The sequence below is a fragment of the Protomyctophum bolini genome (assembly GCF_963924005.1).
Source record: "Protomyctophum bolini genome assembly, chromosome: 22".
In the NCBI taxonomy this organism is placed as follows: Eukaryota; Metazoa; Chordata; class Actinopteri; order Myctophiformes; family Myctophidae; genus Protomyctophum; species Protomyctophum bolini.
The window spans coordinates 264916-280760 of record NC_137883.1 but is presented as its reverse complement, the minus strand read 5'-3'; positions in this window follow the sequence as shown (position 1 = coordinate 280760).

Genomic DNA, 15845 nt, shown 5'->3' with positions numbered 1-15845 from the left:
GATCGATAATAATCCGTCATGTGCGTGCGCGAGTGCACTCTTTATTTGTGCGTGCAGCCGTGCAGTGTTTCTCCCACGTTTGGTTAAAAGTTGGCGTTCGAACTTTACAAATAAGTTTAGTATTCAACGTGTCTGGGACGCTATCATGAAGAACTCGTATGACTGACTCGCATCTTAATGACACCCTCAGACTGGCAATCACTAAATATGAACCAGATTTCCAAACGCTTGCAGATAAAGTGCAGTCACTGAGTCACAGCAGTCTCATTAAAGGTGGGCTGACCCTGAGAGTATGTCACCATATCTGTGCAAATATATATGGTCATGTTATGCTTATGTCATTTGAACATCTGCCAATGTGAATATTCATTGAAATGAGAAACAAAATATTGTGCTGTAAAAGCAATTCATGTCCTTTGCATTTTGTTTTATTAAAAAAAAACTCAACAAATAAGTTTATTTGTATTTTTGTCCTAATACTTTTTATTTCTAATACATTTGTCTTAATATTATTTGACATTGATAATATAACTTACTATAACTATTTATTCTAATTTAAGCTTTAGTCTTTGTGTGGATGTGTGTATGTACATGCATTGAGCCTGTCAGAAATAGCAAAAAAACAAGTGTTTTAGTGGTAGATCTTGGCTTACAATTGGGAATAAAATGGCCTCTTGGGCTTGAAAAAGTTGGTTACCACTGTTCTATACTGTGAAGTCATCAAAGTCTATCTTCACTAAATCATTTTAATATAAACTATAATATAAACCATTTGATGAATCACATTAACAAATCTCACCTGCACAATATGTTGTTGTTCCTAATGTGTTGTTTTTAAACGTGCAAATTAAAAATAAATTAATCCTATGCATCATAGGAATTTTATTCTTTTTATTCTAAATCCAGCTAATCCATCTTTTTTCCATTCCCTCCTTTCTTCTTTATACTTCCTGCAGTACATAAATATATATATGTATTGATGAATTGAAAATGCAGGACCGGAGGACGCTGATGTAAACAAGTCTTGGTTTACAACACTGATGATGTTTCCAAGTTCATGATGTTTAATTAACTGAAGAACTCTGGAAGTGTTGCAGTACCAGTGACAACCAGGAACAGACTGAAGAACTCTGGGAGTTGTAGTAACCTACCAGTGACAACCAGGAACAGCCTGGGTGAAGACCACCAAGAGGGTGGTGACATTTGGAGAGACAGAGGACGGCCGGAGAGGGTGGAGAGGGTTGGCAGCCCAAAACACTTCTTCTGTGAGGAGGAACCCAAAGCGCTTAAAATTAGCCTCGGTGCAGCTTGAGAGGCTGGCTGTATAGCTGGAGTTGTACCGAAGCTGATGCCACTTGGACACAGGACAGAGACAGTGGAGAAATGGCAGCGCCTCGGAAATTAAATGCCATTGACAACAAATGGAGAACTTATGTCATATATGTAGTCAAGCAAATTGGCCATTTTGTCCTAACACAAAACAAAATTAATGAATCTGAAAATGAATCATGTCTCTGAGCAAATCAGTATTTATTTGTTAAATTACCATTGACAATGAATGGATAATGTACATCGTGCCCTGTTCTGATGCTTTCAATGACATGATGATGGAGAAGGTGACACAGATCACAGATAGTTGTCACAGTGGAACACACAAAGCACTAGTCTAGCACTAACATACTTTGTAGTAAGTAGAACTAAATGTTCTATTCCTCTATATTTTTAATTTGCTATAACCAGTGTTGACCGCTGATGTCAACACTGTGAACAGTCGTTGTGTTGTTCAATTGATTAGACTTGATTGTTTTTGTCCAAAATCAATAGCTGAATGAGTTGACTTGAAATGTTCTGCTGAACTTAATAAACATTTGTCGATTAGGATATATTCCTGTCTGTTGTTATTTAATTGGGCCTACTTAGTCAAACTTACTTATACTTATTTTTTTGTAATAGTATTTGGCTGCCAGCATTATAAATGCAATGTGAATATACCCCTACACACTGAGGCTACTTAACAGCCTGCATTCCATGTGAGGAGAGTAACAGCTCTGACGCTGTCAATGACATGATGGAGAAGGGAAAACTAAAGAAACCTGTTCATTGTTGCATGCTAAATGCAACAGTTTCATTGCAACAGGACTTTCTGATCTGCATAATAAACAACACTCACAGTAACGAGACATTATAGCAGATTGTTCTTCCATAGTATTATTTGCATTGGAATGCAGCCATTGCTATGCAGTGTGAGTGTCTGATTGCATGTGATCACCGCTCAGATGGAGGCTCAGGTCTTAACCATTGTTCTTAGTGAATGTGCGAAGCACCATTCATTCAGGTTCATCAGGTTACGTTTAGACCGAAACGTGCGCAAGCAGAGCGCGCAAGTACTTTCGACCGCTACAAACTGTCAAATCTCACTAATGACTACTTGTGCCTGATACGGCAGTGGTGCCAGAATGAAACAATGGTAATTGTTTTTATACACTTCAGAAACATAATGTTGTAATGAATACGTAAGTGACGACTTTGGGTGGTGACGTATATGTCAATCAGTGCCTCCCAAGACTAAAACATATCGTTATTACGTCACCATTGAAAACCAATTACATTCTGGCATTGGGTCCTTTAATCCACATAATTATTTCTTATGTCATCATTGAGGGCTATACATATATACTATGTATATAATGTAATTTGTAAATTGATTAGCGGCATACTGTGGTTACTTTGCGCCGTACGCAGTCCCAGCCAACCCGCCACGTTTGATGCGTATGCACCGTCCCAGCAAACTGTGCCTGATACGGCAGTGGTGCCAGATTACATACTGTATACACAGGAGCATTGCCTTTAATCCTCCCAACACTAAAACATATCGTCATTACGTCACCATCGAAAACCAATTACACTCTGGCATTGGGTCCTTTAATTACATATTTCTTACGTCATCATTGAGAGCTATACATATATCACTCATTCTTGAGATGAGGGACAAAAGTGGAAAAAACACACATAAGAGCCTTATTTATGTTAAAAATAAATGAATTCATAAAAATAAAAGCACTTGCAAAGTTAAGTGTAATACAGTTGTGTATTATTATGCCATTCATTTAATTATAATTGTTTTCATATGCCATCTGAATTAGTTAAAAGCAGGCCCTGTACCCAAAAAGCCAGGCCTGTATTTAGCCTGTCCCCAGCAAGTGGCCACAATTTCAAACTGCCAAAAAAGTGTCTAATACTGTCACAATCACATAAATATACATACTAAATTAAAGTATATAAGTATATAAAACATAGCAAACAATATACACAGTTCATTTCTATTAAATATCTCATATCAAATGTGTGTCCCACGTCTCCGTCAACTCCGTCAGTTTTTTTAAAAGTCTTAAATTAATCAGAAAATATTGTCGACAGATTTAGCCTGAAGACTTCTTTTCCAAGTCCTGTTTATATTTGTTGCAACAGTGGAGCACCTGGTCTGACAAGCATTCAATTGTTTGATATGTTAAACAAACAATGTTGATATCAATGTGGTCACAGCTTTTACATGTCAACTCCGTCAGCACATTATTATGATCTTTGTTAAGAATTCCAAAATAATGTTTATTATTTTAGTTTAGGGGTTAGGTTTAGCTAACAAATTAAGCAAAAACAAAATGGCTACATTGGACTACAGAGGGTTAAGATGAAAACAAATGCCATTTTGTCAACTTAGTATAGGACCTGACTAAGATATGTATGCACTTCATTTAGGAGAGAATATCGCAACTGTTCTTGACTAATATGAACCCCGCGAACAACTTGGGAACTGTGAACAATTCTCTATCCGGGGCGAAATACCCGAAAATGACCACGCCCTTTTAAAAATGACCGCTACTTCAAACATGGCTCTATTTTCTAAACCGTTGGAGCTACAGATTTTCTGAGGTGCTCAAAATGTTCAGAATGCTCATGTTTGTTGAATCCGTGCCCAAGCCAGCAACCCTTCGGGTCATCATAGTGGCCAAATCCAATATGGCCGCCAGTCCGCCACCTGAAAAAGGTTTTGTCCAGAACTTTTGAACCAGATCAGCTATGAATGCAAACTTGGTGTCTAAATCATGTTTTTTTACAATTATAAACATTTTGGAATGATCATCTTTATGACTGGGTGTGGCTTAACGTCTATTTTGCATATTTCAAAGATGGCGACTATCTGACAATTTGTTTTACTTTGAAAACTTGGTGTCTATTTTGTACTTTTTGAACATTAGAAACACATTGGAATGCTCATATTTATGATTAAATCCATCTAGAGCACTCTTATTTGCTTATTACAAATACTGTATGGCCTATATCAAAAATGTTACATTTCATCCATATGTGAGTGTAGAGTTGATCAAATTGGAGAAAAGAAACAACCTGTATACATAATGTAATTTTATAGAAACAATAGAATAGCATAATAATATCATGATAAATTATGCTGAACATTAGTCAAAGGTGTATCAAATTTAAAAACAGTAAACCTATGTTTACACACACACACACGCTCCGTCCTTTTGATTTCTCATGGAAAAATATATACAACTTCTATATATCGAGGTGCACTGCAAATGATTCCAGCATTGCAGAATTTTCTTTTTGTCCACTAGGCCTTTCATGACTGTTGCAGCCTCAGTGGAGGAGGATGCTTTACTGGCATCTAGAAAATTAGTCCAGTAAGGTTCCCTAGCCAGTGACCAGCCCAATGTACTGAAACGTTGGGATGTAGTGGCCTTTAGACAAGCTGAATCAAGTAGAATTGGGTAGGAAGAATGGACTTGCGAGTCGACCATTTGTTTGACCAACATCAGCCTTCCCTGACTATGGGAAAAGGACTACAGGAATCTCACATAAACCCTGGTCACTCTCACCTTGGAGCCTGAAAAGATCAGCTCCGATTTCCATGTCCAAAGATTGGCCAGAATATGTAGGCAAGTGTGTTTGTCTTATTATGTAATGTCATTGCCGCTATTCTAAAGCCCTTTCAGGTACAAACACTGGGCACCCCTGTCATAGAGGGACTGAGAAAGCCACTGTAAGGCTTCATCTACTTTGCTATGGCTACGACTCTTGCTGTATATGACAATGACCATACGGCAATCTTTGGACATGGAAATCAGAGTTGATCTTTTCAGGCTCCAAGTCCAAGGTGAGAGTGACCAGGGTTTCTGTGAGATTCTGCACTCCTTTTCACATAGTCAGGGAAGGCTGATGTTGGTCAAACAAATTGTAGCAAGTCCCTTGAGAACCTTCCTCCTACCCAAGCTACATTGATCCTAGCTTGGCTAATAAGCCAGACCGAATCAGCCGTTGGCAAAAAAAATATGCCTGCCGGCGGATTACGGTCTGGAGAGGCTCAATTGTACGCCTATTTCCTACACCAGAGAACTGGGGCGGCCAATCGGGACACGGTATGCAATAAAGGCGGGCTTTGGTACAGTGACTTTCAATGCTTGAGACCTTTGACTGACAGTAGCTCTGACCAATTGCGTCAAAGAGAAAATGTTTGAACCCGCCCCCTGGGAAACAAGATCCATACACAGCCTCTCCAGACTCAAATACCACACGACCGTGTGATTTGAGTCTGGCTTATTAGCCAGGCTACATTGATCCAGCATCCAGCTTGTCAAAATGCCACTACATTCCAAATTTCAGTACATTGGGCTGGTCACTGACTCCATGACTAAGACTTGGGAACTTTACAGGACCCAGCCAGTAAAGCTCCTCCACTTAGGCTGCAACAGTTATGTACTGTAGGCCTATTGGAAACAGAAAATTATGCAAAGCTGGAATCCTTTGCACCTCGATATATAGAAGTTGTATGATCAGGACCAAAAAAAAGTCTTCTCTGTGAGGACTCTAAAGGGCGGAGTGCATCGTGTGACAGAGAGTGTGTGTGTGTGTGTGTGTGTGTGTGTGTGTGTGTGTGTGTGTGTGTGTGTGTGTGTGTGTGTGTGTGTGTTTGTGTCGCATTTCCAATTTAAACACTGTTAAAATGTGATACCTTTGACAAATGCTCAGCATAAATTATTAAGCTATTATTATTATGCTCTTATGCTATTATTCTATTGTCAATAAAAGTACATCTGTACGCACTGAGGAAAAGACAGGAAGCAGAGCTGGAGGTAGCATAGACTAAAATGTTGAGGTTCTCTCTGGGAGTAACGAGGATGGATAGGATCAGGAATGAGTACATCAGAGGGACAGGCAGCACATGTCAGATGTTTTGGAGATAAAGCCAAAGAGGTCAGACTGAGATGGTTTGGACTTTGGACACATAAAGAGGAGGGTAGTGTGCATATTGGTAGAGGGAGGCTAAGGTTAGAACTGCCAGGCAGGAGGTCTAGAGGAAGACCAAAGAGAAGATGTATGGATGTAGTGAAAGAGGACATGAAGTTAGTTGGTGTGAGAGAAGAGGAGGCAGGGGACAGCGTGAGATGGAGGCAGATGATTTGCTGTGGTGACCCCTGAAGGGAAAAGCCGAAAGGAAAAGAAGACACAGGTTGCTTCTTTTCTCCAGTTTGATCTTAACCTATTCCAACAACTCTACACTCAAATCCGGATGAAACTTCATGTTACATAACATTTTTGATATGTAGGCCATACAGTATTTGTAATAAGCAAATCAGAGTGCTCTAGATGGATTTCATCATGAATATGAGCATTCCAATGTGTTTCTAATGCTCAAAAAGCACAAAATAGACGCCAAGTTTGCAAAAAATGACAAAGTAAAACTAATTGTCAGATAGTCGCCATCTTTGAAATATGCAAAATAGAGGTTCGGCCACACCCAGTCATACAGATAAGCATTCCAAAATGTTTCTAATTGTCAAAAAACATGATTTAGACACCAAGTTTGCATTCATAGCTGATCTGGTTCAAAAGTTCTGGACAAAACCTTTTTCAGGTGGCGGACTGGCGGCCATATTGGATTTGGCCACTATGATGACCCGGATGGTTGCTGGCTTGGGCACGGATTCAACAAACATTCTGAGCATTCTGAACATTTTGAGCACCTCAGAAAAGCTGTAGCTCCAACGGTTTAGAAAATAGAGCCATGTTTGAAGTAGCGGTCATTTTTAAAAGGGCGTGGTCATTTTCGGGTATTTCGCCCCGGATAGAGAATTGTTCACAGTTCCCAAGTTGTTCACGGGGGTCATATTAGTCAAGAACAGTTGCGATATTCTCTCCTAAATGAAGTGCATACATATCTTAGTCAGGTCCTAGACTAACTCCGTCAGACGTCAACTCCGTCAGGTTTTGTGTCTGACGGAGTTGACGTGTATCTGATGGAGTTGAATGAATAGTTTATTTCGTTCTTTCTGAGGGAGACATTACACAAAACACTTTTTCATTTTTTTTAGGTGACCGAAAAGGCATAGGCAGAAGCTTAAAGCTTATTAGTGCCTATCCTTATCTCAACGTATTCCATAATATTGTTGAAGGTATGCATAACAATTAACTTATAAACAAAACAAACCGATGCCATTTAAAGAAGAGTAGAACATTAAAAAAAAAAAAAAAAAAACAGACAACAAGAAAAACAAAACAAAGAGAAAAAACAAAACAAAACAAAGAGGGACAAAACAGACAAAGCTACAATGTTATACTTTAGTCCAACACTACATGGCATAAACATTCATTAACCCACTCATTCTAGGTTATATCTATGCAATAATTCCTGTTTGAGCCTCTTTAAAAAAAAAAATAGGTTGTTGCTTTGCTTTATGGGCTCAGACAAGCTGTTCCACAGCTTAACTCCATGAACAGAAACACACATACTCTTTAAGGTTGATCCAACACTTATTTGTTTGAAGTTTAGTTCCCCTCTCAGCTCATACCTCCCATCTCTATCCCTAAAATCCCTAAACCTTTTTTGGATATTTCCAGGAAGCAGATTATATCTTGCTTTAAATAATAATTGTGCTGTTTTAAAATCAACTAAATCAAAAAACTTTAATGTATGTGAATTTAGAAACAGTGAATTTGTGTTTTCATAGTAATTTACTTTATTGAGTATTCTTATTTCTTTTTTCTGCAGTAAATATATTGGCTGAAGGTTGCTTTTGTATGTGTTACCCCACACTTCCACACAGTAGGTGAGATATGGTGTTATAAGGGTGCAATAGAGAGTGTTTAGTGATTTAGACTCAAGGACATTTCTTGTTTTGACCATGACACCAATATTTCTCGCTAATTTAGACCGGATATAATTAATGTGGGGTTTCCAAGAGAACTTGTGGTCTATTATTACTCCTAAAAACAGATTATCAAAAACTCTTTCTAGTATTATATTATCAATTTTTACCTCAATATTTGTGTTCATCAGTGCTTTTTGTTTGCCAAATACCATATATTTAGTTTTTTTCAGATTAAGTGATAGTTTATTTAGATCAAACCATACCTTTAATTTGTCCAATTCAATTTTTACCAACTCCAGCAGTTGCTGAATGTCCTTTCCAGAGCAAAATATATTGGGGTCATCGGCAAAGATAACAAATTTCATGATACTGGATGTCTTACATATATCATTAATATATAGTATGAATAATTTCGGTCCTAGTATTGAGCCCTGCGGCACTCCACACGTGATATGTGAACAGTTTGATTTATATTCACCCATCTGTACATACTGTTGTCTATTTGTGATGTAACTTTTTAACCAGTTTAAACCTACCCCTCTAACACCATATCTCTCCATCTTTTTTAGCATTATATCATGCTCTATTTTGTCAAAAGCTTTCTTTAAGTCAATGAACACCCCCACTGCATAATTGTTATTATCAACTGAACTTGTTAGTTCCTCTATTAAATCAACCAGTGCCATCGATGTGGATCGCTTTGCTCGAAAACCATATTGACTGTCTGTCAGTAACTGGTGTTTTTCTAGGAAGCCACCTAGCCTTGCATCAAATAGTTTTTCAAGAATTTTTGAAAATTGAGGCAACAAGGACACTGGCCTGTAGTTGGTGTATAGATGTTTATCTCCTGCTTTGAAAAGAACCAGTCACAAATGATAGATTACATATATATGTTAATGGATCTGCAATAGCAGTTATAACTCTTTTTATGAGTGTCATGTCAATGTCATTGCAGTCATAAGAGATTTTATTTTTGAACGTATTAACTATGTCTATAATTTCATTTTTATCTGTACCTGTTAAGAAAATTGTAGCTGGGTTTCTATCTATATAATTTTGTTCCACATCCACAACCCCTTGTGGAGGGTTTATTTCTTTTGCCAAATTTGGGCCTACATTCACAAAAAAGTTATTGAAGCCATCAACCACCTTATTCATATTGGAAATGGTCATTTCATTCTCCATAAAGTAATCTACATAGTTATTATTAGTTCTCTTCCTAATCAAATTGTTTAATATTTTCCACGTGCCCTTGATATTGTTTATATTTTTTTCAAATTCTTTATTATAGTATTCTTTCTTGCATTTTCTAATAATGTCTATTAATTTATTTTTATATTTTTTATATTTGATTTCCGAATCACTGGTTCTGTATTTTATGAATTCTCTATATAAATGATTCTTTTTTTTGCTGGCATTTTGCAGTCCTCTTGACATCGTATTGTATTGTATGAAGATATTTAGAAATGAATTATAGGCTGAGTCTACATCTTCTGCCTCATAAACCATGTTCCAATCCTGTAGTAACAAGTTACTTTGAAATGTATTAACTCATTCATCGCTTTTAAGAAGTGCCAAAAAGTCCCTAAGCGCCAGTCTCTATACATTTTTTTATTTAATTTAAATTTTCATTTTTTTTGGTCCAATGTTATACCCGTCTGAAAAAGACGACAAAGACGTCGTTGGCGCTGTGGGAGTTGCTAAAAAAGGAGTCAAGTAGGTCGTTGGCAGACATTGAGTTAAGAGCACCTTCTGTTTGTACTCTTTTATATCTAATTGGGGATTTCTCTTTCAACATCATATAATTACAATCATATATTGCAAATACAGGCAGATGATCACTTATGTCATTAATAATTAATCCACTCACTAGGTTATTTTCCATGTTGTTAGTATATATATTATCTATTGTAGTGGCTGAATGTGATGTTATTCTACTAGGTTTATTAATAAGAGGATATAGACTCATGCCAAACATTACATCAATAAATTCATCAATCAAAGCATTCTTATAAGGATTATTAATATCAATATTATAGTCACCTGCTATGTACGTGACCTTTTGTCCGTTGTTTCTAAATGTACTTTCCATAAAGTTGGTAAATAGCTCAATACTGAATGAAATCCATCTAGAGCACTCTGATTTGCTTATTACAAATACTGTATGGCCTACATATCAAAAATGTTATGTAACATGAAGTTTCATCCGGATTTGAGTGTAGAGTTGTTGGAATAGGTTAAGATCAAACTAGAGAAAAGAAGCAACCTGTGTCTGGAGCTCTATAAACACAGCTGACAATAGTATTTTTCTTTTTTCCCATATCAATTTCTATAGTAATACATTCACAGACATCAATGGCGATAGTCATTGTATCTACAACCTTATGTTTGAGTCTACTGTGCACATACAGAGCAGTCCCTCCTCCTGTTCTAGTATTTCTGTTCATGAGGTTCAGCTCATAGCCCTCTAGCTCAAAATCCAACCCCCTCTCCAGGTTAAGCCACGTTTCAGATATTGCTATCACACTGAATGGAGTAGTGTGCTGACTAAGGTACATTTTTATTTTTTCAAAGTTGGCATACATACTTCTGGCGTTAAAGTGGATAATTGATATGGTATTGTGTATTTTTATATTATTTTTAAACTGTTCGTCAGTATAGTAACAGCAGTTATTTATATTTGCAAAGAAATTTATATCTGGGTCAATATCCTGATTTATGTCATTCATGTTCCGAGCCTAGATTCCTTAGTATAACCATACATGTTGTGAATTTAACATTTCCAAACAAAGAAATACCATGCACACTCCGCACACACACCCACGCACGCACGCACACACAAGCACGGACACACGCACTCACACACACGCTCGCTACGTAGCCCGAGAGAGAGAGAGAGAAAGAGAGAGAGAGAGCAAGAGAGAGAACGGGGGAGAGAGAGAGAGAGAGAGGGGAGAGAGAGAGAGAGACTCAGATGTAAACATAGCCAAGCTAGAAGTCCTGTCCATAACAACTGAGTTGATCCATTCCTGCCGATAAAAAAGTTCGGTGCAAGCCATGTGATCAGTAAAAAAGAAAAAAAGAAGCCATCAAAAACAAAAAAGAATCCTTTCGTAACGATGAAAAAAATGTTCCGTGCTTTCCGGTGGTTTGCAAGAAGCACTAGCCCATAGGAGAAGTGAGCCACGGCCTCAATTTGCCATATATAAAAAATGAAAGACAATATAATTGCAGCGCCAAAGTTAGTCAATGCATAAGCCATTTAGGCTGCTCGTTTCATCTCCTGTTACCATATAGTCATAGCATTTATCTGTATGTGTCCAGCTCGCTTTTGTCTCTTACCATGATGGCCTTTGCATCTTCAGGTCCGTTCAGCTTAATCCATATCTTGCAGTTTCTTGTCCAGGCAGGGCTGCCAACTTATAGAAAATGGCAAGAGTGAGACTTATGTCGACACCGGCCGAAGGGCGGTGGCGACGCGTTTGGCGCCGCCCATAGGGCGGCGCCGAAAAAAATTTGACCTTTTTTAATGTCGATTTGGCCCATTTTAACGTTGATATGGCCTGTTTTAGACTAATAGCTTGACCTCCCTTGTGCTCCCTCTCTGCATAGTGGTTGGCATGGGGGGCATTAGTTGGTTGGCACAGTCACCACCACACACACAATATTTATATTACAATCCATTTTTCTGTAGGCCAGAGGTTCTCAAACTAATAGGAAGGTGGTCACACACGAACTAAAATGTGTATGCTATCTTTCCTACTTTTAAAATAGACTGAATAGATTCTCTTAACAGAACAAGGCTGAAAGACAGGAATCACAGTAGTGTACCTATTCAATGCCACCAATGCTTTTTTCCGATATTAAAAAGTGAGTACCCTCTGCTCTACAGTGGGGCAAAAGTTAAGTACACACACACATGACAAGAGAAAGCATGGCTCAGTTTGTGCATGTTTATTTTGTTCCTTTGGCCTCAAATGAGTTCTGTAAACAAAAACAAAAAAACATGCCTTTAACATTCTTCACATTAAGAGAGCTGCCTGTTTTACAAAAGTGCTTTAAAGGAGCTGCCTGTTTTACAAAAGTGCTTTAAAGGAATGTTGAAAACGGAACAAAGTGCTTGAAATGAATGTGACCAACAGTCACATTCAATGCTACATGGAACTGTTGCAAATACAAATTTGCCACTTAGAGCACACAAATGTAAACAAATAAATAATAAAACGTTAAATCAAGACTTTAACAAATATTTAAAACATTAACAAATACATTCAAGACTTATGTGCCATATTGTAAGTGCTTGTGGCCTTCTTTGAAGCCTTGAGGAGCTTTTGGGAGGGCTCCCACTTGAAGCAGGGCTCCAGGTCAGCCATTTTTATGGCCATAATGGACGACAAGGTTCCATCCAGGGCCAAGCTGTTCCTGGTCTTGGTCTTGTTCAACCCCACCACTGAAAACACCCTCTCCGCATCTGCATTGGAGTGGGGTAGAACCAGGACCAGCTTGGCAATGGTGGCGAGCCTCGGGAACATGAATACCCCAGTCACCTTTAAAATTAATTGGCAGTTCATTTTTCAAAGCATTAGCATATGGCTTTAATCAAGTTGTGAACTGTGAATTACTGTGAACATGAGGCAAGAATAATTCTTACCTTGTGTTTTCTGGTTGCCATCTCAGCCCAGAAGCTGCCCATCTCCATCAGATCCCCTGGGTCCTCCTGCTGCAGCGCTGGAATGGTCTGGTAGTCTAAAAACTCATTGGCCAGCTGGTCATGCTCCACTGGCCCATGGTAGGGAAGCAGGTTGGGATACCTAATGAAAAGAAAGCAGAGTTACACAGTTACATGTTTTTGAGATGTGGTCATTTACACAAACTTTTTTGTAATAAGCCACTTAGAATGGCTTATTACACTTGGAGGTACTAGTTAAAGTGTCAGTACAGAATTAAAGGGATTTTTTCTGCCAAAAAGCAGAAATGTCTGTAAAATACTAACCTCTCAACAAAGTACAGAGCATCTTCCACAGTACAGTCCAACTTCTGCCGTTCATCTACAAACTTGGCGTGCAGCAGAACTGGCTCTTGTAGAGGTAGCTTTCTGATGGCATACGCGACAGCTTCGTTGAGAAACGACAGAACAGCTTCGTGGAATTTATCCACATTGCGTTGTGTGACATCTCCATCAACAAGGAGCTTGTTGAGCTTTGCCCTGGTGGTTAACCCAACATTGAACTTTCTTCCTGTAAATAGATACGTGGTTATGGTACAGGATCAGGTTAACAGAAACAACAATCATAATATGCAAATCAACATGCCATTAGTTTACTCTGTAGTCTAGTCTAATTCCACTTATATTAAACAGTATTGATAAAATTCAGGTGCCACATTCAGGTATTCAGGTACTCAAACACTGACCTGGCAAATGGTTTTCCTTTTCTGCAAAGGCGATGTTCAGAGGCTCTTGGTGGCGCTGGAGTTCTGTAGGCAACATGAACCTTCAACAGAGCTGGCGGATGAAGTTCCTCATCTACAAAACAGAAATTAAAAAAATCATATATATATAACAAGGTTACGGGTATGAAATACGACAAGATTATCCAACAGCAGAAACATATCACACTCTTTATACCTCGTCATGTAACAGGAAGACACATGGCTGCTCTCTTTGGAGGAGGAGGTTGAATGTGGTGAACACTGGCATGATGGCTTGGTAAAACAGTAGGTACACCTCTGTCATGGGGTCACAGAATAAGTCCTTGAGTCTCCTGAACCGCAGCTGTTTCTCATCTATGAGAGTAAGCAAACAAGTATAAAAGTACAAACAAGTACAAGTATACAGTAAACAGTGTTAGTAGCTGCATCATGAGATAGAGAAATGGCTATACCTGCAGACTTGAAGTAGCTGGCTAGCGGGTGATATAGCCTCAGGATACGGGTGACACATTTCTCCAGACTTAACCAGCGGATGGAGACATGCTGGAGGACTTCCATGTAGTCTGCTTCGTGGAGCTCACAAAACTCTGTGACAAACATAAGCTTATATTGTTATGCATTCAAATCTATTGCGTTTCAATAAGAGAATAGGTATTCTTAAATGATCTTACCCGTCAAGTATCCTTTCCGATTGGTGCTTTGTTTGAACCAGAACGCCACATCAACGATAAGGTCCTCCACATCGAATTTGGATACCTACAATGAACCAGACAATAAACATGTTAAAGCATGTATGATCCAATAAGTACACAACTATAGTGTTGCAATTGGCTCATATTGTAACAAAGGGGAGAGGCACAAAACATTTAATTAAGCCACTCACCTCCAAAAAACCCAGGCCAGCCTTTTTAGCCGTGTTGTGCGCCATATGACATGGGCAACCATGGATGTAGATGTTTGGGTTTTCCTTCAGGATTCTGGAGGCGATAGAGTTGTGTGCTCCTGTGTTGACAGCAGCATTGTCAATTGACAGAGCAACACAGTTCATCCATGGTATCTCCTTCTCTTGCAAGGTGGAATTCATCTTGGTAAAGATGACTTCCGCTGTCCCACAATGTGGCCCACTTGTGGTACACATGCCAAGGAAGCGGTGCGCTACTTTATGTCCATCAAAGACCCGAACAGTCAAGGGGTTCATCTTCTCTCGACCTGCAATTACAACATGTGAGACCACTTAACATCCCCCCTTTTATTTTCTTAAGTATGTGGGAGAATGTGGAGAAGACAATATTCAATATTTCAGATTGGGAAATACCGGTGTCATACCGGTGTCATTGGAGCCATCTGTAATGAGGGTGTATGGTTGTTCCTTCATTTTCACCACCAACTCATGCAGGAAATGTGGTGCCAATACTCCATTTATGATGCTTGTTGTTTTAGTCCTGGCACACCTACAGTTTACAATTTAAGCATTAAGCATTTAGCAGATGCTCTTATCCAGAGTGACTTCAAATAAGCAAGGTAAACACATACACAGAATGCAGAGAGTGTATTTAGTCAAATAATATACTGTACTATCAAAACCACACCTGTATTCTTGGGCTGTCTTGGAGTCTTTGAAACATTCCTTCAGGAGAGGCCCCAGATGGTCAGTTACAGCTAGAGGGACATTATGGAGAACTAGGGTTGCAGCCATCTTCACTTCTGCTCTCCTTGTCTGCAAGAGTGTCATTTAGTAATATGTTAACATTTCAAAAGACAGCCCTTTGATATACACTGCACACATACTGTATACTGTAGTTTACCTTAGCCTCTTGAGCACTCATCCCCCCGACAGAGGCAACCGGCACCGAAAATCTGTCAAGTGAAGCTGTGGACTGAAGTGCCCGTTTTGTGGAGCACCTTTCACAGACAGTGACACTGATAGTCAAAAAGTTCTTAGCCAGTTTCAAATACACGAAAGCCCACCTGTATGTTGCAGCTCCACTCAAGGCTTTGCCTTTCCGCCCCGGTCCTGGCTGTTGGCATTCTGCCTCTTGTTCTGATTCAAGAAGGTTTATTTGTCACTACTTATACAAGTGGTAAAATGCAACTGTGTGAGGTGTAAAAACAAAAAAAACAACAACAACCCGGCAACAAACACCACAACAGTAACCTAACAATATTAAAAGTAAGGCTCATGATTTTCTATAGTATCAGTGCAATGCAATAGGTGCAAAATAAGGCATAACCGTACAGATAGTATAC